The sequence below is a fragment of the Maniola hyperantus genome, chromosome 20 (genome assembly GCF_902806685.2).
Source record: "Maniola hyperantus chromosome 20, iAphHyp1.2, whole genome shotgun sequence".
Classification (NCBI taxonomy): Eukaryota; Metazoa; Arthropoda; class Insecta; order Lepidoptera; family Nymphalidae; genus Maniola; species Maniola hyperantus.
In genome coordinates this window covers 8,264,534-8,292,095 of record NC_048555.1, presented here as the reverse complement: position 1 = coordinate 8,292,095, position 27,562 = coordinate 8,264,534, and positions in this window count along the sequence as shown.

Here is a 27,562-nt window from a genome sequence, read left to right as displayed (position 1 = left end):
AAGGTATTCTACTTTACTATTTGAGTAAGTAAATACATTCTACGTTACTAAAAAATTTTAGGATACATTTTGAAAGCTAACTTTTGGAAGAGGGTTTCTCATGTTGAACTTTTTACGAGTAATCTTTACACTATTCTCATTCCAATTTAGTCTGAAGCTCACAATACGGGATATAAAATATGGTATAACTGTCCGGTCAAAATAGATATTATATGTTCCTTTGTGGCGCTCGACTCTAGAGACTAAGTGCGTAAACCGATTTTATTTATTAAAAAATAAAAGTATAACACATAGCAATACTAGCTTACCGCGACTTCATCCGCGTTGACTAGAGGTCGAATTAAAAAAATCCTTTTTAGGGGATGCCTACAACAAAATGCATGCCTTTCATTTCAGCTCGATCCATCCAGTGGTTTGAGCTGTGCGTTGATAGATCAGTCAGTCGGTTAGTTTTCCTTTTATATTAATATAACTTACGTCCAGTATTAAATATGACACCAGTTGTTCCATGGACCATGACATAATTTTACCAATTTATTATTTCTCCCGGGATTGGAAGTGTTAATTTAAAATAAGTATTAAGTAAGTAGTAGTAAGTATTAAAATAAGTATTAATAAGACGTGTTAAGTTAATTAAAATTTTTACGTCACAATATAATATCGTTCCCTTACCGATAATGTATGAGGCAATTCGTTCATTTATTTTAAACACGAAATAAATATACGGTTTGCTTTACATTTCCATAACGAATGGCGCATTTTAAAAGCCTTATTACGAGCTGTCACTTTTTAATATACGAGTGCGAGGACGTCACCCAGTAGTAATCGATTATCGATTTTCACTTCTTCATTAACATAATTATTGTGCCTTGAGGTATTGTTTTAACGTGATGGAGTTCGAATATTATTTTCTTTATTTAATTTTAATTGGGCATTTATATCAATTTCATCGTCATCATCATCATCATCAATCGATAGACATCCACTGCTAGACATAGGTCTCTGGTAGGGACTTCCACACACCACGGTCTTACGCCGCCTTAATCCGGCGGCTCCTCCGACTCGCTTGAGGTCGTCAGTCCACCTAGTGGAGGTCTTCCAACACTGCGCTTTCTGCTGAGGTCGGCATTCTTGCTCCTTGAGACCCCAATGTCTATCGTTTTCTTTAACTATGTGCCCTGTCCGTTGCCAATTCAGCTTCGCAAGTGATAGTAGGTATATCAACTTACTTATATAAATATTTACATTCTCATTGCTATGTTATCGAAGTGATCTTTGTGGATCAAAAGCACCCATGAAAGCCCATCATCATCAACTCATCGCTGGTTAACTACTGAGCACGGGTCTTTATAAGAAGGTTTTGGCTATATTCTACCAGGCTGGTCAAGTGAGGATTGGCAGACTTCACAAACATTTGAGAACATTATGGAGAACTCGCAGGTATGTAGGTTTCCTTACGATGTTTTCACTGTTAAAGCAAATGTTTTTAAAACCCACATTACTCCGAAAAGTTAGAGTTGCATACCCAGAATGGAAACCCGGACCCCCTGACTAGGAGGCCGACATCTTAACCACTTAACCAGCTAAATATTATCGCTTTTAACAATAATAATAAAATACAGTATACAGCTCGGAAAACATATTTCCCAAACGACGCTTCTGTATAATATTTACTTGGAAAACAACTAATTGAGTTGAGTTGCATTGCACTTTCGATAAAATTAATTAAATTTTTAAGAGTGCCGCACGACGCTCGCTTTGATTTTATTGCTGGTAAAATTTACGCGAGCTATTTTTATACTTACGTATTTCCATGTATTTTATTACAGTCAAAAGGAGTTTGATGGCTTTAGTTTATAAAATTTTCACCAAGTAATCTGGTATCCAAGGGTTACGCTGCTCATAAATACTAACTCTTTACCTATTCAAGTATTTTCCAAAGCGCAAGATATCCAACATAGGATACATACCACTGGTCTGGTGGGGTTGCTCCGTAAGCAATAAGAAAAATCTAGCTTCAAGCAATTGATCTTTTTGCTAAAGTTGTGGACAGCACCGATATTATGAAACAACAGGTCTGTAAATAATTAAATTTTTATCTATTCATTATATTTTTTAAAGGAGAAACTGACTAAATTTAACCGATTGATTTAAAAATTTTATTTTAGTTTTTGCTTTTTGGTTCTTATTATAACGTAGACCCATGTAATTTTCAGAAATTTCACGTAACGACGTCGGGTGGGTCCGGCAATACAGAGATACTAAAGGTTCGGCAAGTAAATTCAAAATCACTCAGTGCTTAAGTTTATTACAATGCCTTTACGAGCAATCGTACATGCGGTAGGAGAGCACAGATATTGTTGCGACAATAAATAAGACGTAAAATTTTATTTTACAGCAATAAACGAAAGAAGCTCACGAAATTACATTCAATTACGGGGACTGTGCCCGCATTCCGCCCCCGCAATAAAGGCCGCAAGCAATGTTCTTCGCGTAAATTTTTCGGACATAAAACTCTGTAAAAGTGAAGTTAGTGAGATGTAGAGCGACAATAAATGTTTATAGAGGTAGAAAGGTACGGTATCGCTGCAACGCGTGGATTGTCCCCTTCCCCACCGCCCTCTCAATTAAGTTTTCGCGAAAGAGAAATAAAAATTTCGCCCTCATTCGCAAAGTAAACGAATGCGGTAAATTAAGTGAACAAAATAAGGTTCCTCAAATTAGGTCACGCAACCAAAGTGACTCGAGGGTTCTTGCATCTTGTTACCGAGATGAAAAATCGCCTAATGTAATTAAATTTTGCATTTTAAAATTTTCGCTTTGAATTTTTCTTGGCGAGGCGAGGCCTCGTTTGTACGGGTTCCTTTGGAGGGCAGAAATTAAGAGGTATATCCAAGATTCTTGTTTTAAATTATGAGATTTTTAAATATAGAATGCAAGGGAAAATTTAATTTGTCTGAGTAGTAAGAGTGAACACTGATTACAATACGATTGCCATAGATTGTGACGATGAATTACCTGTGCGTGAATGATGTTAAGGACGAATCATTTCAAGAAAACAGAATTAAGAAACGTATGCTGCAGTTTAAAAAATTCTGTCACCAACTTTATTTGATTTAGGGCATTAAATTTATTAATAGTTATAAATATAAAATATATAATATTTTATACCTACTTAATTTTCAGTCTCAGTCTTCCTAAACATATTATGTAATTCTACTTGCATCAAATCTTAATTGCCATTCCAAATTAACGCCGGCATAATTCACATTTATCTCGGTCGGGGAAATTACCACTAACGCAGCCAATCTTCTTACCTTTGACAAAATCACAGCCTCAGCCTATTACGTAACATTACCCAAAGGACGCACGCGGGACGAATACCCCACAAAACATGTGTCTCGTCATTTCACGAGATTTGAATCATATTAATAAGTGTTAAAGTACACATTTGTGTGCCGGAACTTTGTGGCTGTAAATGTAACATCAGGGACGTGTGAATCGAGATCACTGAATAATGAACTTTAGCTTGGGATGTTAAGGTTAAGATTAGGTTGCCGAGTGGAGTGGAACCGCATGTGTTCATGCTCGCGGCACCCACTTCCTCGTAAAAGGAGTCGAGATGAGCGAGCAAATTAGAAAATCTTTTGGAGAATAATTTAAGAAGTGCGCCGCGGCTTCCGAGCTAACTTTGTTTCTCGTCTCCACGGGGCTCGGGGCGATCAAAGATTCTGAATGTTCACTTCAGTCGTTTAATTTAAAGGTGCAGTGATGTAGATTAACCGGTTAACTTATTATTTATCCGTATAGATGTACTTACTTAAAAGGAAAAGCTGACTGACCGACTGACTGACTGAATGACTGACTGATCTATCAGCGCACAGCTCAAATTACTGGACGGATCGGGCTGGGCATGCATCTACGAGTAGCTATTATGACGTAGACATCCACTAAGAAAGGATTTTTAAAAATTAAACCCCTAAAGGGGTAAAATAGGGGTGTGAAATTTGTGTTGTCCACGCGGACGAAGTAACGGGAAAATGCTAGTTATAAATATAGGTGAAAGGGAAAATATGGGTAAAAGTGGTGAGGTGAAATTGGAGCATTCTCTATTCGCGAGTACCTACGAGTCTATTGAATCTATTGCACACTTGATTTTATTGTAAAACTAGCTTATGCCCGCGACTCTTGCGTTGATAGATCAGTCAGTCAGTCAGTCAACTTTTCCTTTTATATAAATATAGATATAATATATTATATCAATACCAATACAAAGTTTCGTTGCCTGTGTATAAATTTTCTAGAAATAACTATATAGGTATGTCGAGTGAGTTAAACAAAAAATACACTAATTTTCGGCTACATAAAGTGAAAAGGATAAATATACCTGTCTGCTCCTTTGCTCACTATTTCTATTACAAAAGAAAGTTCTGCTAAGTACTCGTATATCAGTTACGCGGTATTTTATATCATATAATTTACAAGTTTTTACGTATCACAAACCTATCCAAACATGCCCAACAAAGACAAAGTTCCCTTTTGTAACTTCATCCTTACCCGATCGCATTGTCGTATTTTTCCTGTTCCGGAAGCGTTAAAATGTATTCCATAAATCTTGATATATTTACGAATTTCAAACAAGGGGCTAACAAAAATACTTACTTAACAATTTGGCGGTAAATTTCTGGCGCGATTAACAAATCTGTCGGGGTACAGAGTACAGAGTCGTGTCTAGTGGCGTAGCATTATTATGTTCCATGAATCAAAAGTAGGTATAGTCCGTAAAAATGACTCCTCACGCGCCATTTTAACTCTATGGGTTTTATAATATAACGCGTAAAATTTAACTCCTCACACGCTATTTTAACTTTTTGTGTCAAATTTCATGTCAAAACTATGATTTCAGTCCTTATTTTAAAGGTGAACCGTACCTTTGACATGACAGTTGACCCATAAAGTTAACATGGCGCGTGAGGAGTCATTCTGTATGGACAGTTAATAAAGTACAACGCAACATAACTTTGAATAAAATGACGTATCCTTATACGTATGTAACCTACCTATCCTAGTAAAATATTGACACAAATCCCTTAACTTATAAAATTGTACTTCCGTCGTCGCGGTAGGCAATATGGGATTTCCGTCATTTTGATGTAGGGGCCCAAGCCTGGGGGATTGGGGGCCTTGGCGGGAGTGGGTCGCTGAGGAGCCGAGGGTCGCCTGTTTGTCCGGGGGACACCTGGCTTTCGGTTTGTTTGCTGATCGATATTGCTTTGTACCCAGGCTACGCCCGCTAATGCATTCTCAAGAAATCTATCCACTTAACACTTCTCTACTTTGGTATAGTTATTTTTGCTTTTTAGGAATTTCTATTTCTGGAAAACTACGCATAACGCCCAGTGTAGTATACTGATCATTGGTGCAAGAATCCTTAGTTTAGAACACCTACCTATAGTACATGACAGGTCGAAATGGCAGTCGGGATGGGGACATCCCGCACACTCGCAGAGCCCCCGCGCTCACTCGGTGCGGGCAAGAGCGGGTGACGTGCGGCTGTGCGAGACGTCCCCACGCCTCACACCCCGATTGCCATCTGGACCTGTCGCGCACTATTCTCGAAGACCTTTATAACATTAAGTTCAGGCAGGCATTTTGCCTCATATTTTAAATTGGTCAAACATATATGTGTACAAACGGCATGCAATAAATTGAATTGTTGTACATCCACAAATCTATCATCATCAACCGATAGACGTCCACTGCTGGACATAGGTCTCTTGACCTACGCCACGTGTGTCTTGTGCAGCCTGAATCCAGCGGCTCCCTGCGACTCGTCTGATGTCGTCCGTTCACCTAGTTGGGGGGGGGGTCTTCCAACACTGCGTCTTCCATTGCGAAGTCGCCATTCCAGCACCTCGGGACCCCATCGTCCAACCCCAAATTTATATACCTACCTAATTTATATATTAAAAATGTAATCTAATACAAAAGGGACAAAAAGATAAGTATTAAAAAAAACTTTGTCGTTACGAAAAATTTACTTCACATGTAAAACTTGGTTCAACGAAAAAAAGATAATTTTTATACCTTAAGTTTCCTTTAAGCTAATTGAAAATTCCGGTGTCGATTTCGAGGACAATATAAAAAAACCGGAACGTCCATTGGTCGGAAATAGAAATAAGCAATAAGCACCGCAATGAGTGTATCAGGGCCCATAAGTACTCAAAGCCGGAATCGGAGGGTCTGCGAGGAAATGGAAAAATATTTGTCTGGCGCGTCCCGTCCGTGATGTCACACACGTTTATACGTATAGACTATAGTCGTATCATTAGTAGTATAAAGTAGCATAAGCTCTACAGAGCATCATGAGACTTGGTTGTGAGGTAAAAACACGTCGTATTTTTATAGAAGAAAGCGGACTCTCTACTAGGTGACAAAACGCTAAGTCGAAGGAGATCTTTATTTTATTTTATTTTATTCGTTTATTTGCAATCAACAGCGATACATGCAATATAATTTTACAATAGGATTTTTTTTTACAGATTACTTAAATAGATATTAATTATAAATTTATAACAGTACGTTTGATAATTTAAACAAGCTTTACAATAATATAATAATATGAAAATATAAAAGTCAATTAACTAGTAAAAATACCTAGTAGGTGATTCACAACATATGTATGTGTGAGTGTATGTGTGTCTGTGTGTGTTATATAAGAATATTTCTTCTTTTCTTTACAGTCGTCTTTATAGTCATTGCTGAGGGTCGTGACTCCTTTCAATAAATCACATAGGTAATATCAGGAGTTATCTTGGAATAATAATGCATTTTAGTGATCATAACCGGGACCAAACGGCTTGACGTGCTCTCCGAGAAGTGGAGGTAAAGAAAAGGCCGAATTTGGACCTCCGAATTTGGTCACCCATCCAGTTACAGACTTGTGTCAACGTTACTTAACAATCGCAATCGATTGATATGCGTTGTCACAAGTAGGCGTCACGTCCCTCGAAAGACAAGTATACTCGCCTCTTATTAGAAATGTTTCGATTTTATTCTCATAATGAATACTTTGTAAACATTTGATTGAACCTACTTTACTTTTTGGTATTGTTGAAGTAAAAACTTGTTTAGTTGCACTGGGCGATTTATAGGGTTCTGTACCCGAAATGTGCCAACAAGAACCTATAGAAACCTCCGCTGACCAGCCGTCCGTCCATCTGTCTGTCAGCGGGCTTTATCTTCTGAATCGTAATAGATACAGAGTTGAAATTTTATTTCTTGCCGCTATAACAACAATTAATATTAAAAAACAAGAAATGGCCGCCATGAAAATTAAAAAAAAAGTGTTGTATCTTATGCGATAGCACTGAACCCTTCGTACGCGAGTCCAACTCGCACTTCGGTTTTTATCACTAAGTATTAAAATAGTTTCACCATAGTTTGCTAACAAATCTGCACTTGAAGTTCAAGTCGTTTGAAGTCGCTGCATTCATATCGTTCAGTTCGCAACTTTTCAAATATGCGGCGAGTCGTCCCTTACGACGGCATTATGCAAACTCCGATCATATTATTATTGGGGTATAATAACCGCCCTTGTCGGCTGTGGTACAAAGTGAAAACATTTCAGGCATTTCAAGAACTTCAGAGCGACGAATATTATTACGTACAATGACGCTGATTCTGTTATTTTTCGCTAAAATAAATTTAGAGTATCTGCATAGGGGTATGGGTTTAATGTTCCACGTTAGCCCTCTTCCATCGTAGACTGCATCATCACATACCACCAGGTGTGAGCAGTCAAGGGCTAACTTGTATAGGAATTAAAAATTTGAAAGATCATATTAATCGCTCACGCTTGTCCTTAGGCCACAGATGAGTTCGAACCGCAGACGCTCCAGCGGCGGCGACTTGAGCGTTTTAATGCCGCTTTTATACCGTGTTCCCAGATTGAGTCCCGCCCGTCCGGCATTTAAACCGGATTGCTTTACACTCATCAATTCAGCTTTAATAGAGCCGTTTGCTTTTATGCTTAATGACCGGGTAAATGCGACGGTAGCTTCCTCTTAAATGCCTCCAATCGGGAGGTGTAAACATTTTATAGTAGAATACGTTAGCCTATTATAAGCACATCACATTACAAGTACCCGTATCTAAGTTAATGGGGAGTATCTTTATAAACTCTTTGAAATAAAAAGTATCTACTTAAGTTTCAAAAGTATATGCTTACTACAAGATACTATGTATGTTAATGTATCTTAATGTTTATATGTATCTTAATACATATAAAACACAAAAAATGTTACCAACTGTGTCCGTTATAGACTTTGAAACCGTCCTACTGATGTGGCCCAAACCGGTTTCATTAGAGAGGCAATAATGGAAAGATGGTTTTAGAGATGTTTGTCTTTTAATTTTTTTAGCTTACGATTTTTACAGGCTCGTTTAGTTAATTTTGACATTTGGTACAGGATTGTATTATATTTATCTAGGCTATTTTTAATCCCGGAATATCAAAGAGTTATCACGGAATTTTAATAATAAAAACCTTTTATTCAGCCAAATTTACAAATAGGTACAAACAGGTAGGGTGCCGTAGTCCCTGGGGAACCAAGGAGCCGACCAGTGTCCATGCTCCCTGGTTCCCCAAGACCCAGGCACCCACTTCTTAAAACTAGCTTAGTGTCTATGTTGACCGAACGGGGCGCTGCCTCAGCTTATTGCTGCAGTCGCTCGACTCGATCGGGAGCGCGAACATACCGTGCCTATTTTATATTGAATTTTAAAAACTAAACCTTTACTTTAAATCAACTCGGACGAATCTCATCATTCTTAAAATGATTTATTTTAATACACAATTGTTTAAGTGAATTAAAGAATTTCAGCAATAAAATGAAAATCGACGAATAATTGGCTCTTTTTTGCCAAATAACTATTACTATAACTTTTAAATTCCAATATACAAACAAAATCTTTGCTCGAAATCTTTAAACGAAACTACATACTTGTTGCTGCATAGCTACTGACTTGTAAAAGATTTCGCGAGCAGCGGAAGTGACATCAAACTTGGCATGAAGTGAACGTGCGATATCGAGTTAGTGCAGACCGAAGCGACGCGACAGGACTTCCGCTCGTAAACTACTTAGATCTTCTGCGAGTAAACTTAAGCCACCTGCGGATTTAAATCCGATGGCCAGCTGTGTTAAATTAATTAAAAAAATACTGGATAGATGAAAACGATTGTATGAATAGTGGACGTGAAAAATAAAAAAAGCCCGCCAAAGTTTTTATCAACTAACATGGCTACTGAACTCCTTATGCGTGGTCTCACACGTCAATAACAAATTATAGAAACGATGTCGCAATTTGTCAACTAGGTACCGTGAAGAGTCCGTGGTCCCACCACTTTTTCCTATTACATCTTAAGTTACATTTAGAGCTAATAATTTTGGCAACCTCTCTGGCGCAGTGGTATAAGCTCTGTGGTCTTATTTAGTGGGAGGTCCCGGGTTTGATTCCTGGCAGGGATTTGGAATTTTATAATTCTGACTTTCTGGTCTGGTCTAGTGGAAGGCTTCGATCGTGGCCAGTTACCATCCTACCGGAAAAGCCGTGCCGCCAAGCGATTTACCGTTCCGGTACGATTCCGTGTAGAAAGCGGCATTTTAGGTTAGCCCACTTCCATCTTAGACTGCATCGTCACTTACCACCAGGTGAGATTGCAGTCAAGGGCTAACTTGTATCTGAACAAAAAATGTAATAATAATTATACTGCAATATTTTTTTTCTTATAAATTTAATTTATTTTTCATCATCATAATTATGTAAGTTTACTACCTCTTAATTACAATATGGAGCTGGACCTACTACTTCATGACGAAAACTGAGCGAAAATTACGATGGCTACATTATTTTATACGATCAATCAATTAACTAATCAAGATGACATCCAGCTCGCTGCACCAGCTGTGTTTTCGTAAACAATGATCAACTTTTCCTTCCAAGTGCGAGAATACAAAACAAAACGTCTCGTTGTTGGAAAGTTGAAAAGATTCCTCGAGTGCTGGAAATGACATGAAACTTGGCGTAAACTGAGCGTGGAATGTGGAGTTAGCACAGACCGCAGGATGGGACTTCCGATAGTAAACCACTTTAAGCCGCGAGTAAACTTCATGAGTGGATTAAAGTTCTACGTAGGTATGTCTAGCTGTGATATAAACTGAAAGTTAAAATAAAATCACTACCCATATTATACATACATGCGAAAGTGTGTTTATTGGTTTGTCCTTCAATCACGTTGCAAAGGAGCAACGGACCGTCCCACCGTGATTTTTGCATGGGTAAAATCAAAGACATGGCTACTTTTTATCCCGGAAAATCAAAAAGTTCCCACGGGATTTTTAAAAACCTAAATCCAGCCGAATGAATTCGCGGGCAGCAGCTAATCGCATAAATTTTCAGCCCAAGCACAATCAATACAACAATAACACATCAGCTTTGTTGCGGGTTTTTATCGACAAAGCGTTGAGAGAGATGTATCGCACTGATTGTGCTGGACTACCGGTTTTCACTTTTAGTATTTTAAATTTTTATCCTCCAACATACAGTGTAATTTATTTGTTTGGACTACCTACTTACATTCATTATAAGGTGGCAAAGTGATGTCTCGTAATTGGAGCCATCGAGCAGCGTTGTATAGTGAGTTATTTATAGTGCAGTTTTTAATTCAACTGGCTCTTAGATTAATTGGCAAGCTATTAGCCCGATGCCAGCTTATCTGATGCTTGACAACCTAAAGCCTAAGTTAAGATCTCACGTGATTCTAAAGGGGGCTATGACTTATGTGCGTTGCTATTCTGTTTGAAGGGTTACTGATAAATTAGGGACGTACTACACTTCTGGATCTTAAAATAATGTTTTGTTTTTTCTTCTAAATTAGAATGCAACAGCTATCCATATATAATCATTACCCATATTATAACTGCGAAAGTGTGTTTGTTTGTTGGTTTATTGGTTTGTTGGTTTGTCCTTCAATCATTTCGCAACGGAGCAACGGATTGACGTGATTTTTTGCATGGTTATAGATAAAGACCTAGAGAGTGACACAGGCTTCTTTTTATCCCGGGAAATCAAAGAGTTTAAAAAAACATAAAAAAATACCATTCTAATTTTATTTTCCATTTATTTATCCGGTGGATTTTCCAAAAAAAATATTTATTTCACACCTTGGTATTCGTTGTCGTTTTTGGAAAATTACAAAAACCACGAAAAAAACAGCTAAATCGGAAATGACTATTTGTCTGGTAATTTGTTTTCTCAAGTGATTTGTAGAACCAGAAGTTCTATAACGATTATAAAATGAATCCTAATTTTGCCAAATGTTGTTTGTGGAATGAAACTTTGTTATTTGTTTTTTGTAAATTGATCGGTCACCAAGAAGATAGCTTATACCCTGAATTAAAAAAAAATGATCATTTTATCCCGTAAAAATGATCTCCCGAGCTCCCGAGCCGATCAAAGAGCTCCCGCGAGAATCACGAGATTTTAAAACTGTCAACAATTATCAGAATCTCGTAAAATCAACTGTATTTGAAAAAAAAATATGCAAGGCATATAGGCATTGAACCGCCCGTATGTAACATCAATCTACACTAAATTATTCTGAATTCACCGGCTCTCACACTAATTGGTTGGCATTTTGGCAGTAGTGGTGCACCTTTGGGTCAGATGTCGGCTTAAGTGTTAATTGACTCTGGCTCGCTCCGCTTTCAACGCTAAAAGCTATAGCTATGGGCTTAACGTCTGTTAGTGATTATTCTCCACGCTGCCACGTTGCAATGCAAACTTGTAGCGTGTTAAGTAGAGTTAATAGTTTAGTTATTATGGTTTCTTGGGTTATTATTTCTACTATTGTAAAATTGTAAAGTTTGTCTGTTTATTTGTTAATATATGGATTGCATAACTGCTATTAATTATTCTAAGCTTGGCAGTGTAAATACACAGTCAGACAAAATTGTTTTACTATAACCGTAGAAACGCAGCTTTAAAGGTATTTAACCAGTCGAAACCGAAGAGTACGAGGGATACCTAATGCTCTAGGTTTCACAATATAATATTTTTGTTTAAATTATTTTGCCTCTCATCTTCATTAGAATAAGAAAAAAATATCTTAACGGTAATAATAATAATCGTAATCATAAAGGACGGTTTAATATTCCCAACACGATATCATCATTTACCTCTTGCAACCAATCTTTTCGTAGAGAAACTTTCAATAGCCACTCCATGAATAGCAGACCCGAGAGTTTCAAAAACGCTCTAAACGGCAATTACATTCAAATTGATAAAAGGGGCCACCTGTTGACTGCTTTCGCTCAAAGCGGGTAAACGTGCTCGAAAAAGATTTTATTGGTAGAAAATGTTGGCGACATCTGTTCTGCGGATTTGCTTCCTAACCGGAAAGTTTTATTTGAGCTTTCCAACGGTTACGGGCGTCTGCTATAGACCAAGCGCTGCCTTGTTCTTGGCTCTTTTGAATTTCCGTCGACTGATAGAACTTCTTAACTTGAATAAATGTTCTTATTAACTTTATTGAGTAGAATAAGACTCGTGTGTTCTCAAGCAATATTTAATCAGGGTTTGTTTAATTTAAGAATAAGTTTTATTTATAAAATGAGCATATTTAAATGTTGTGAAAAGCTTTTATAGGGGCTGATATATTCACATTGAAATTTATTCACTACTTTACATATAGATACAGTAATATAAATCAAATAAAAAGATTTCTTTCTTTCTTAATAAGTATATTTGTCAGATTTTACATACACACAGATGATGCCCGCGAATTAGTCAGAGTGGGTTTAGTTTTTTTTTAAAATTCCAATGTAAATAGTAAGTACCATAAGAAATGCAAGCTATCTCTGTGCCTTTCGTCAAAATCGGTTAAACGGATTTGCCGTGAAAAGCTAGCAGAATGAGTGCAGAAAGACTGACAGACAGAAAAGACAATAATACAATCAAAAAAAAATTGATTACGGTTAATCTAAATATTAATCATCATAATCATCATTATCAACCCATCACCGCCTCACTACAGTGCACGGATCTCCTCTCAGAGAGAAGGGTTTTGGCCATAGTCTACCACGATGGCCATGTGCGGAATCGTAGACTTCACACACCTTTGAGAACATTATGAAGAACTCTCAGGCATGCAGGCTTCCTCACGATGTTTTCCTTACAAGTTAAATCAAGTCATATTTAATTACTTAAAACGCACATAACTCCGAAAAGTTAGAGGTACGTGCTCGGGATCGAACCCCCGCCCTCCGATTAGAAGGCGGACGGCCTAATCACTAGCTTTTTATAATTATTATATTAAATAGTAATAATAAATAGTAGATAGGTATGTAAAGTCCGTGACAGGTTGAGTTGGAAATCGGAGTATGAGGCGGGGGCACACCCGCATTCGCCTGCACCGGGTTAGAGCAGAGGAAGTGCGGGTGTACGGGGCGTTCCCTCCCCGATTCCCATTTCAACCTGTCGCATACTACAAGAGCTAAGTTTTTAAAAAACCAATTTTTAGACTTATTTGAACAAAAGTATTAGAAAAGTAACCAAAGAGGTTAATAAAAACTGCCATACTCCTTCCAGGTTAACCCGCTACAATCTAAGACTGCATTATCAGGAAAGATTGCTGTGAAGGGCTAACTTGTAAAAAAATTGGAAAGGTGTATATTTGAATGGAAACCCGGAATTCAACTTTGAAAATCGAAGTTGTAAAGTTGTAAGACACCCGAACAACGATAGGGCCGCGACGGGCGACGAGCCTGTAATTAGCTGTAATCCGAACTTGCCAACTTCTGTAATACGAGGCTTAATTAAATATTACGGTCCCATTGTTACCACCAAACAGCCTGTTAATTATTGAACCCTTAAACTTATGTACGTGTTACCTTTACTTGAATTACTTAATTATAATTAAAACTTTGATAACATATTTTGCCATTCTATCATAAATCATCTAGTCAAATGATGAAATAAATAATTGTTTATTTATCTAAATATATAAAAGGAAAAGGTAACTGACTACCTGACTGACTGACTGACTGACTGATCATGAACGCACAGCTCAAACTACTGGAAGGATCGGGATAAAATTTGGCATGCTAATAAAGGATTGTCAAAATTCACCTTCTAAAGGGGTAAACTAGGGGGTTTGAAATTTGTGTAGACCACGCGGACGAAGTCGCGAGCATAAGCTAGTTTAAATAACAATAGTTTAACATTAATATTTTTTATGGACAGACTAGCTTATGCCCGCGAATTCATGCGTGTGGACTACACAAATTTCAAATCCCTATTTTACCCCTTCAGGGATTGAATTTTTAAAAATCCTTTCATATCATCAATACAAGTAGGATTAATTTGAAACTATAACTAAATAAATTTTATTAAACATGAATTAAGCCAACATATTAATTTATGAATGATGTTTTTTTAAGTTTATAATAATACTACTGATGCCCGCGACTTCGTCCGCGTGGATTTACGTTTTTCAAAATCCCGCGGAAACTCTTTGATTTTCCGGGAAAAAAATTAGCCTATGTGTTAATCCAGGGTATAATCTATCGTCATTCCAAATTTCAGCCAAATCCGTCAAGTAGTTTTTTAGTTTTTGCGTGAAGGAGTAACAAACATACACACACACACACATACAAACTTTCGCCTTTATAATATTTTTATATAGTCGGATGTGCACATCCTCGAGGCACTCATATGCATTCAAAGGTATGAATTCATTAATATTCGGAAAATGGCAAAACTAGGGGCCCTCGTGACCCAATAGGACCTCTGCCCAGAGGTGAACCGCCACAATCAGCCTTTACCCTCATTTAAATATCAAAACAGCCTTCCCAGCCGCTTCACTTCGTCTATCTCCTCCCCGCAACATAACACAAACAAATTAATTCGAATAATGAACCCTAATAAATAGAGATCTGTTTACCCCATAAAGAATAAATGTTATAATAATTGGGGCAATACAATTTACAGTTTCGAGTTTTAAGGGTGAATTAATTTCGAGTAAGAACAACCCAACAATAACACGCCGAGTGTTTACACTTTCGGTTTTGATGCCGGTTCTGCTAACAAAGTTGTTAGAAAACAAACTAGGAAATAGGAATGATGGGTATTTATTATGAAACTAGCTTATGCTCGCGACTTCGTCCACATGGACTACATAAATTTCAAACCCCTATTTCATCCCTTTAGGGGTTGAATTTTCATAAATCTTTTCTTAGCGTATAAGGGTTCTTTTTTTCTTTTGAGGTACGGAACCCTAAAAAATTTATAAACAAACAAGTCACCTCTTTTATTATACGTATAGACTACAGACTATTTAGGTATCGTCCTGGTCCACGCTATAATTAGCAGCGGCGCCATTGAAAGTTTTAATTGAAAAGGCTTTGTGCAGTTTTATAGCCTGTGAACAATTTTAGACTCTAAAGCGATGGTGTGGCTTTCCGCTTTATCTTGACGCCTGTCCCGGATGTCCCGGCGGGATGCTGACGGGATATTTCGTCACTTAATGTTAGTAAATACTCTGTGGAAAAATATTAATTTCTTATCTTCTAAGCCTACTTTTTTTTATTCACTCTATTACACAACCAATAAAGTTATACAAAACGCGGAAGTAAGGCTCGAGAAACCTTATTACCCAGTCAACTTAGTAATTTAGCCCAATGGGAAAGTTGCTACTTTTACAATTTATACCATTGTATTATTACCAATATTAGTAGGTCTACTAATATTATAAATGCGATAGTGTGTCTATCTGCGAGAATCACGGCGGGCCCATCTGTGGTTTTGACAAAATTTGGTGCAGATTTAGCTTGCATCCCAGGAGAGGACATAGGTTTCTTACAAAAACTAAATCCAAGTGGACGAATAGTCACGGTCATCATCTATTTGGTAGAGACATAGCTTGCATACTGGAGACGAACGTACGTTACGAACGACGACGTCTCTGTTAATGTCGGAAAATCAAAGATTTTCCACCGGATTAAAAAACCGAAATCCACGCAGATGAATAGGGCATCAAATAATCAAGTAACAAATAGTTTTTATTCAATTGACTCAATGGTGGTATTTTTCATTTTATAAGGATTCTATACAAATGAACTGGCTTCGACTTTATACCTAACATAAAACAGCAACCACGCGACGCCGGTAGACGGACGAGCGTCGTCGCTCCGCCCCTCGCCTAAGTGAATTCCGTTAATTAAACCATAAAAACTTCGATAAATTAAGATCCAGCCGATTCCCCTCTCTAATATAGTCCTGTCTCTAAAGATTTCAGATGCAAACGACACCGATACAGGCGACCGGTAGGGAACGCGGTATAAATTGTTTCCAACACCCTTTTACCAAGCTTTTACCCCATGCATTTGTTTGCGGCTTCATTTAAATTTACTTATTGTACCATCGGATCTAATGAAGGTAATTGGGTTCTTTATTCATAAAGATTCAGCGATAATGCAGCTTTAATAAAACCTTAATAAAACCTTTTTGTGTGCGCCGTTCAGTTTTAAATTAAGTAATGTAAAGTAGGCTATTTGCGTGTGGAAAAGTGTCCTTATTTTGGGGCATTTTGTTCTGGAGGAAGCTAAATTGTCACTCACTTCTCCCCTTTTCACTTTCGAGGCGATGAATGATGATATATTATTATACCTCACAATTTGTATTACAAAGCGGCTGTTTTATTATAGAAAAGCGGTAAAGTTTTTGAAGTATTAAAATATTTTCTATATATTCCATAGACCGCTAAAAGTTTTTGTTATAAAAATATCTTTATAAGGATTTAAGTAATTAATTTAAAAAACATTGTTTTTAATATATGTATGTTCTTGTTCCTGTACCTTTAAAAATATTTTGAAGCGTCTCACTTACTGGGCACTATCCAAAAGGCCAAGCCCAAGAACTGGGGCTTACTTAACCCAACGGCTAAGCGTCTTGGGCACATGCACATGAATGATTACCTACTTAGGCGGAGTATGTTTTTGTAAATATGAATTTTCGTAGTAACTATTTTTAAAAGTAATAATTTATTATTTAGTCGTTTCATCTAATTAAAATTATGTTATATTGTATGTTAATATTTTAGTTTTTTTACTTCTAGAAGAAAACTGTCTTTTTTAACTGACTTCCAAAAAGGAGGAGATTTCTCTTTATAAGGATTAAAAAAGAAAACCTATATTCGGTGCATTTTTTAAATAATTATACTTTATTAAATATCTTTTAGTTAGCTCATTTAGCAACAGGTGTAAAAAATGCAAGTAATGAAAATACAAAACGGAAAAGTTTAGTAAAGTCCAATTAAACGACTTAGTTAAGGCAAGGTTGTCTGTATACATATTAACATACGAGTATACGTATCCATATATACATCGAAACTCCGTATTAATTACTGATGGACAAAGCAATAAGCCGTTGATAAGCGATAAGGCGCACCCCTACTTGGACTTGTGGCAATTTTCATTAAGTTCGCTTCTCACGGGTCGTCAAAGCACGATAGCTACTGACTTGCAAAAGCGCGGGCACGATTTTCTTTTTCGCGCGTCTCATTCACGCCTGTAACATTGTGATAAATTTGTGAGTGTGACGGATTATAAAACTGCATTTTTTTTTAAATTCAAAATATGCCAAAGTATTTTGTTTGTTTTTGTATGGTATTACAATTTTAAAGTATTTGGTACAATACTTAAATAAGATGTATTTACAAGACTTGATACGGGGGTGACGTAATCAGCTTGACTAAGCCCCTAAAAACAAATATCACTGCCCATATTATAAATGCGAAAGTGTGTAGGTGCTGCTCTAGGCAACTTCGTTCGTATCTTCAATTATTTCAGAGAGCGCTACCGCGCTGGCGCAATCAAGTACCGTGTGAACGCATCCTTATTCTTTACATTGGACTTGTGTGGAAATTTTCATTAGTGAATGTCGAGGTTAAACTGTTTGAGTTTACGGTAATTGCTCCGTGTGTATCGCACGTTCGCGGAGACTTTACGACGTTTTGTTTGGATTTTAAATATTAATTTTCACATGACTTAATATCGACGCCATTTAAACTTCTGTAGGCAACACAGCTAAATTAAACAGAAGTGAGACGGCATTGAGACGCTACGGAACCCTTTGCACTGGAGTTTCTAGTAGTTTAAAAATAGATCAAGTGAGAGTCGTACACGAAGTGTTCCGTACCATCCTGTCATAATTAATACTTTTTAATAATCTTAAATTTTCATAGGAGGCATTTTGAACTTTTTTATTATTTGTTGTTATAGTGGTAATAGAAATACACATTGTGTGAAAATTTCAACTCTACCTATTACGGTTCACCAGATACAGCTCAATGACAGACAGACGGCGGGCGGACGGACGGACAGCGGAGGCGAAGGCTACACTGCAAAAAGCATGCGCTGTCGCTTCGAACATCACACGATGCAGTTTAACAAGTGTTTTTGTATTATAAAACCTACACGCATACAGCGCGTTCTATTTTAGGCTAAAGGAACTGCCAAACAGCAGCAAAATTTGGTTTCTTTTTAAAGATGCCTAATGGTTATGTTTCTAGTTTGTCGTGTCAGCAAACTCCTGCCTAATACCCAACTGTAGGCAAGTACAAGTTTTAGCTCAATTGGATGAATGACGTGTGAATACGCAGTACTAATAAACAGACAGACAGACAAACATGATATTTATTTTATATCAGATTCTATGAAACAACGTACCTACATCTGTTACTGACTCAACAAATTACAGTAACATACATGACAAGATAACACGGCTTCACTTTCAGCGCGCTAAAATATTAAAACGACGAAGTCGCCGTTCCGCTGTTGCTAGGATGTCATCCCCCGTCCCCCCCCGGAAAGAACTCGTGTGAGAAATAGCTTCAAATATCTCGCGACTATCCGGGGATCCTTGTCCCTATTTCCACGGGATCGCGCCGAAATGACAACAGATTTAGGGTAAGCGTGAAGCGAGGTGTAAAATGTATCCGAGCGCGCTACGCCTTATATGACATTCTTTTGCACCTCGTATAATGTAGCGCGACGAGGCGATTCCGTAATCTGCCTTTTATTAAAAACATGTCGAGTCGCAAACGTCACGGCCTTTGTAAAGCTCGTGTAGGTACCTACTATGTATAGCTATACTCGATATTTTGACGACAATTTATGTATATTTGGGTTGCCGAGCAAAAAGCGGGATCCGTTGCGCGTGGGTGCGCGAACCACTGAAGTGGTCCGCGAGCATGCAGCGTTGTTTTTTCAAATTGCGGACCTTGTTTTCTATAACTCTCTTATATAGTTTGTGCAGCTTTTGCAACGCTTTGTCGATGTACGATGTATGATATCCTTCAAAAATTTCACTTCATAATATTGATCATATGATCAAATGATCAATTCAATTGAAAGTCAACAAAACTGTTCATATTCTTATTGCATATGTTTTAGCGCTTGAACCTTGGCCATAATCAGGCAATACATGATCTAAAACAAATGCATTCTAGTTTTAATTTTAGAGTGCCCAAGGTATTGTCCTTCCTTTACCCAATATTTTCCTCATAAAATATATTAACATTGGCCCTTTAAACTAAAAAATCTTCTTCGGTTAAACGTTACCCCGCTTTTAACAAATGATTTACAGCAAATAGTTTACGAGTACAGCGTTTCCTTACGATCAGATGGGAATGTGATAAAATCTCAGGGCAGTCGTTACGATCCACTCAACGAGATGTGCCCAGACTCCGGGCTCCGGAGACCGCAGCGTTATCGTTAACATCGGCGCGTTCGATTAACAAAGAGCTTAACCCTGCTCCACGCCATTTGTATTTTCCCGTGCAGACAAATCGGTAACAATAAAACGCGGGCCTCCTCCACAATGCGCCCGTACGCATGGACTGCTTTTAATTTGCCGAACGAGTATCGGATCGGTCTCTCCATCGGGGCTACGCTAAAAACACTACGGTAAATCGCGGTAAGCTGTCCCTCTACGGCGTAGCGTCTACGTCATGTCGCTAGTCGATGCGGTTTTTAGAAAGACTCTTTCTTTTGGATGTATCGTTGTTTATAAAGGTGATGCCCGCGACTTTTTCCGTGCAAAACTATATCCATGCAAAAATCGTGTTGATCAGTTGCTCCGATGCGGCGTGACTGAAGGACAAACCAACAAACAAACACTTTTTCGCATTCATAATAATATGTCATATGTATGTTTTCTGTATTTGTTTACCTTATTATACTAAACTCTAAAAGTTATTATTATAAAAGGACCTGGAGGGGACATAGGCTATTTCTTATCCCGGAAAATCAAAAATAAGAGAGGAAGCGGAAAAGGAGTACCTACTCAAATTAAGAAATGAATCACGTAACACCTTTGTCTTTTTAAAGTCAGTTCTAAAGTAGGTATATAAAATCCACGGTTCACTAATTAATTCAACAAGACCAATCGACTAATGAGTCGGACAAAAAAACTACAAAGGTAGAGCTATTAACACATTAGAATAGTGACGCTGTAAATTTATTAAGGCAATATATGTTTTATACCAAATGTATAGGGTGTAAATTAGTTTAGTGCGGGTAATTGGTATGCTAATTTAGCCACAATAATTTGTGTCTTGTGGTGTACGTGGAATAGAGTTTAAAATAGATTGGCGCGAAGTAAGCCGGCCGTAATGAATGAAAATGGTGACGTATGATAAATGGCGGGCGCGGTCGCGAATTGAAGTAGATTAGCTGCAAAACTGTTTCGGAATTGTTTAGCTGCTCATATTGAGTAAGAACATTTTTTTACTAGTATCTTTTTTATTTTCCATTAATGCCATCATTTATTATCAATAGGACATGACGTCAATAAAGTCTATTTGAAACAAAACTCTGTTATTATATTCTATATAATATAATAACAGAGTTTTGTTAAATATAAACAGGCGTTGCTTTGCAAATTAAGCTTGTGGTTCCATGTTATACAAGGAACCACAAGCTTAATTTGCTATAATGCACTAAAACAGACCAATCTTTATGGTGCAACATGCAGCATGCGATACACACCGCCCTCCCTTCCACTGTCAAACATGCAGGAAAAGCCAACCACCAAGCAAGCAACACGCACCACCACCACACAACACCACACTTGACACACGTTTCGCTCCGAGCCGGAGTACCCTCGGAGATGAAAACTTTACAATGCAGGATTTCTCACGATGTTTTCCTTCACCGTTAGAGCAAATGATGCATACTAATACTAATATTATAAATGCGAAAGTGTGTCTGTCTGTCTATCCGTCTGTCTGTCTGTCTGTCTGTCTGCTAGCTTTTCACAGCCTATCCGTAAGACCGATTTTGGCGAAAATTGGTACAGCGATAGCTTGCAACTCGGAGTAGGACATAGGCTACTTTTTATCCCGGAAAATCAAAGACTTGCCACAGGATTTTTAAAAACCTACATCCACGCAGACGATGTCGCGGGCATCATCTAGTCTAAATAGATAAAATGAAAAGGGGACTGACTGACTGACTGATCTATCAACGCACAGCTCAAACTACTGGACGGATCGGGCTGAAATTTGGCATGCAGATAGCTATTATGACGTAGGCATCCGCTAAGAAAGGATTTTTGAAAATTCAACCCCTAAGGGTGTGAAACAGTGGTTTGAAATTTGTGTAGTCCAGCGGACGAAGTCGCGAGCATAAGCTACTAGGTATATTATAATTACTTAAATCGCGCATAATTCCGAAAAGTTAGAAGTGCGTGCCCAAACTCCCGGATAGGAGGAGGACTTCTTCACCTCCAAGCTATCACTTCTCTCTTTTGGCTAATAATGAAATACCCAGAAATTCCATATTCGAGAACCACCTATGATTACAAAAATTCGCACGAAAAATGTAGCATGACCTAGGTAAAATAGTAGAATATTATGACCTTACAATAACAATGAAGCCTGAAACACCAACACAGCCATTAACTTTATTATAATATAAAGTGAAACAAACAGCCGCACTAAGTGGCGAACAATTTTAAAGATATATTGTTTTAATAAAAGCCGCGTGGCCGATACAGGCGCGCCCGCGGCGTGAGCATACATTTTACTACTAATTTAATTAATTGTTTCATTTCCCCACATACTCGGAGCATCCCCTACCCTGCAGCGAAGGCCGTCCCTGCAATGCTGCTATCTAACAACAACGATATTTTTCACTTAAATACAGACCTAACAAATCGACCGCGTTATTTGCGGAGCGGATCCATTCTTCTCCATACTTTTACTGTGAGTAAACTTGAGGGACTAGCATATCAATAATTGATTACGATTTTTTTTTTTTAGAACATTAGCCATGTTCAATGACTAATATTCCCATTTCCTCTCCAACTAAGCATGAAGCTTGTGCTAGGAGTAGGTACGACAATAGTGCAACGGGCGGGGTTTGAACCGTCGTCGACCATTCGGTTTTCAGTCCACTCCTTTACCGGTTGAGCTATTGAGGCTCTAAATGATTGTTTTAAGCAACGTTGACCTAAATCAATAAATCGATGGGTGACTGATTTTGATGGTGCGAATTTGGCCTTTTCGTTTCCTTTGTGCCTCGGATAACACGCTAAGCCATCGATCCCGGTTAATAAACATGTAATAAAAACTGCAATAAAACCTAAGGCTGAAATCTATAGAGCGTATTTTGACTTCGCTCAGACTTAAGATTAAAATAAAAGAAAGGAATACATTTTTAGTAGTCCGACATAGCCTACTTTGGTAGGTATAAACGAGCAAAAATAAAATCCTTGGAAATACATTGATGTTCATACACCCGTAAACGCAAAAGACCAAAAGTTTCCCAAAGTATCATGAAAGTTTCAAACGATCTCACCAAACTAATTTATTCCGATAAAAAAGTGAGTAACATTTTTACAAAATCGTAATAGATGTCACCTGTATCCATATTTCCCGTAAACAACTTTGCCAATTTAACTTTATTTGTATCGGAGCAATATTTGGGACTTAAATAACTTCTCGCAAAGTACTTAGGAAGTCCTTAAATATTGTGTGGGAAACGAAAAAACAAGATAACTGATTACGTAAGAATGTTATCGGAACCATACCGAGGGGAAAGAAGGGGGGCGGGAGGTGAATAGGGGAACGAGGGGAACCAGAGGCGTAGTGAAAAGAGATCCGCTAGGAGCTCAGATTATTGAATTATCAACAAAACATCGTACGCCCCGAGAGCCTTCGCGTTCTAATTGCTTTCTACTCACTTCAGTATCATCTCAACATCGGATGAGATTCGATGAGTAATCGATCGTTTTAATTGCAGGCGCCTCGGTTTGTTTGCACTGTTAATAATAACACCGGGGGAATTTGGTGTGCCAGTAAAAATAATATTAAAGTGGTGATAGCCTGGTGGTTAAGATGTCGGCATGCTAATGGGATTGGGGGGTCAGGGGTTTGATCCAGGGCACGCGACTCTACCTTTTCGTAAGAATTAAAAATATCATTTGCTTTAACGGTGAAGGAAAACATTGCAAAGAAATCTCCATAATGTTCTCGAAAGCGTTGGCGTTGGCCAGTATGGTTTTGGTTGGTGCTCATAACAAGGGCTATTAGAAGTAGCCCTATTGTGACACTTACTATAGAATTACGTAACAGAGAGAGCCCTATAGGTACTTCTTTCCGTTGATAGAGTATAATAAAAGTACCTATCTAGTATAAATATAACGTGTCAAAAATGAGAGCCTCGATGGCTCAACGGTTAAAGGAGCGGACTGATATCCGAAAGGTCACCGGTTCAAACCCCACCGGTTACACTATCGTTGTACCTACTCCTAGCACAAGCTATTTACGCTTAGTTGGAACGGAAATGGGAATATTAGTCAGCATAATAAACTTGGCTTATATTCTTTTTAAAAAAAGTAACAAACTCCTGATCGATCTGTATTACTTTTTTATCCAATCAGTGAGCACAAAATAACTGCACACGATATTTCTAGTCAATTCCAACCAATCCTATTCATGTGTTTTTCGGTTTAATCCGGATAGTTTGTTTCCATAAGCCCACCGGAAACCCGGCAACCGGTAAAAAGTGGCCAATTGAAAGTTACTGCCGCACAAACATACAGAACGACTGCGCTTTCGCCTGATCGAGTATCAAAATTTAGTGCCTTTTGGGAAAGTAAAAAGGTTTTTTTCAAAATCCGCTTTTGTATTTATGAGCAAGGTTTTGAGTGTGATTTGCTTTATCAGTTTAACGGTTTATAACGGACTAGTTCAAGTTCGAATTGGTTATTTTATACTTACTTCTATTACCGGGTTACTTGGTTAGCTAGTATAATGTAAGTATAATGAAATGTTTCAGAATATTTTTTTAAAGTATCCATTTCTCTTGCGCTTTTAAAATATTTGTAGAAATATATTCAACATGTATTATTTATGAAAATGAATCCAAAGAGCAGGTTTTACATAAAAATACTTGATGTAAACATCTACATAAGTAATACTTACATGAATAAGGCATAATTTTACAGAAGCCGCCTCCAAAAGCTCTTTTTGCTGGTCCGCCTCCGGAGTCCGCCCTGCTTCTAACTCAGAAAAATCATTTTGAATATCAAAGTGATATAATTAACCTTAATTTTATTGAATGTCAGAAACAGATCCTTTCCCCGATGTGAGAGCACGGGGGACCGTAAGCTTCAATACAAATAAGTCGGGCAAAGTTGTAGTGTTCGGTTTGGGGACTATTTTCCGACTCAATCATCCTCTCGAGAGGTTGCGTCTGAAGGTTGCTTAGATTCCAATTGTTGGCAATGTTACACATTGTTACAACAGCCCAAGCACAAGCAGTACGACCAAGCTTTCTCCCATTTCATTGATAAGGTGTAGTGGAAAACCGTGCGAGAGATTTATCGCACTAAGTGTGCTCGGAAATTGCGTATTGTACAGTACTATAAACTACTTAATTTACACATTTAAAACTAGATAATGCCCGCGACTTCGTCTGTGTGGATTTAGGTTTTAAAAAATCCCATGAGAACTCTTTGATTTTCCGGGATAAAAAGTCGGTGGTCGCTTTCATTTCGATTGGTGACAAATTCTAAAGTCTCGTCCAGTATTGGACAGAAAACTATATCTTAAAGTTACTAAATAATAAAAATCATTTTTATATTTTCATAATTTTCAAATAACCCTTTTAAATGGTTACCTCAGATTTATTTAACTTGCGCACAGACATACTTTTCACTGGGGGTCGTAAGCTTCCACAAATACGTTGGGCAAAGTTGCGGAGTGCGTTCGGCTCGGGGACCTATTTCCCGGCTCAATCATCCTCTCGAGACGGTCGCGTCTGCCGGTCGCTTTCATTCCGATTGTTATCGACGTAACAAATCTATTGGGCAGGAAACCATAAACCTTCAATCGGTGGAAATAATTTATCAGTTTTCAGCGTACCCGGTCGCGCAATAATGCGATGTTTGCCTCTTGTCTTTCGTTTTCCGTTCGAGCGTATTTAGAAGCTTTATTGCGGTTCCGGATTTTGAACATTGGTGAACATCGGTTATGGTATTTTGTTCTAAGTAACTACTTTTAGTGCTCCGTACTCAAAACTAACACTTTTGTAATTATATAGGTAACCGCCTGTCCGTTTGTCTGTTTCAGACTACAGTTGTTTTATTCAGAAACTCTCAGAGTTGTAATAGGTAGGTACTGTTTCAATGAAAATACCCAGATATTCCATATTCGGATGCCATTCCAGCCAAAAAACTATCTAAATATATAAAAAGTGAAGTCCTGACACCCACCTCGAACCCCAAAAATTATGACAGTTTCGCTTTTTAATGTAGACAAGGAATACGGACAGATTTTTCGAAATTCCCACGGAAGTCGCTGGCGATCGCTAGTTTAGTTGTAAAATCAGTTCTTATAAATGAGTCTAAAAAAACAATCATATCGATTCCGTATCCCGTAACGATCTCCGTTCAGTTGTTAAGGGGCGTCGGGTTTCCCCTATTGCTACCCAAAAAGCGGAAAATAAAATTGTCTACCTCCAGCTACGAAACACAATCGCGGTGGTGCCCGAAATATGTACGAGTGCGGGCCATTCCAAAATACTGCCCGATCGCCCCTCACTATGAAACCACCACTTAAATTAATTAAAAAGGCCTAGCATAAAAACGGAGGTTTGTTTTCGGTGAAATATTTCTAAATTATTGTGTAAAATAAAGTTTCAATTTGCGTTTGTCTGCGTACATAGGGTAGGTTTTTTTTAATTCCTATTCAAGGTAGCCTTTGACTCCGATCTCACCTGGTGATAAGTGACGATGCAGTCTCAGATTGTAGCAGGCTAACCTGAAAGGGCTATGGCATCTCTAGAGAGTAAGAAATTAACAAAATGTTCTTTGAAAATTAAGTACCTATCTGAAAAAAGCGACGTAAAACCAAAAGAAGAACAAAAATCACGTCTTGTTTAAACAAAATTGAACACGTGTCAACAATACCTTCAATTTAATGTAACCGAAAAGCAATATCGACTCAGCTTACACTTTCTGATAGGAAAATAATATCCATTCAACTATGAATCTGTACCAGCGGTGGGGCTATTTTCTAACAGCGAGGACGCAACGATGAAATAAAATTTTGACATCGAAGGCCTGTTAGACTTGTGTGGCGGCGTCTGAATGTGACGGGGACTCTACCATGTTGCTTTTGTAGAATAGAATGTAAACTTTTTTACTCAAGTAAAACTTAACTTTTACGAGTATTTTGAATAGTCAAATCTACAAAGAAAGAAACAAACTAGATGGTTTGTGGGTGGTGGTTGGATGGATGGATGGCAAAAATCATAACAATATAGATAGTTGCGAACACATGCCGTGTGAATAAAAGCCAAATCTATAATACTTACTTATTTGCGCAAGTTTATCACTGCGTAACCACGGGGTGAGTAGACTCTGCAAGTATACCTACTTAATGTGAAAGCCGTAGAAGTTTCGATGGCGAATTCAACGACGAATACAGTGTTTTAGAGAATAACACGGCAGGTATTTCGCTCAACTTATTCGTACGGTACACCGCAACAACTTCCCTAAATATATATTCATTCATAAACAGACTGTAACCCTATAACAATAGAGATGAAAATACTTTGATAACCTACAGGGTAGGTTTTGAGGGATCGCGCAGACGCTAGACGTTCGGGGTTCACTCACGGTCGCAAAGTTTGCCGTCTCGGCTTCTCAATCTTTATCAAATAAAGCAGTTTAGTAAACCGCCGGGTAACTCCGCTTGCCACCCTTTATTATCTATTTATGAACAAATTTAAGTAGAGCACAGAATCGCCTCTCGGGATTTTCAGACGAGTAGGAAGCTTTATTTGCAATATGGTTTGATTAAACGTTCATTATCCTAATCCTATAAGTATATACTTAGGTAAAATTGGTGTAATACCTGGCTTCCTGCGACTTAGTGATGTATGATGGTATTGGTGTTGTATGAAATCTGATGAACCTGCATCCTCAATAG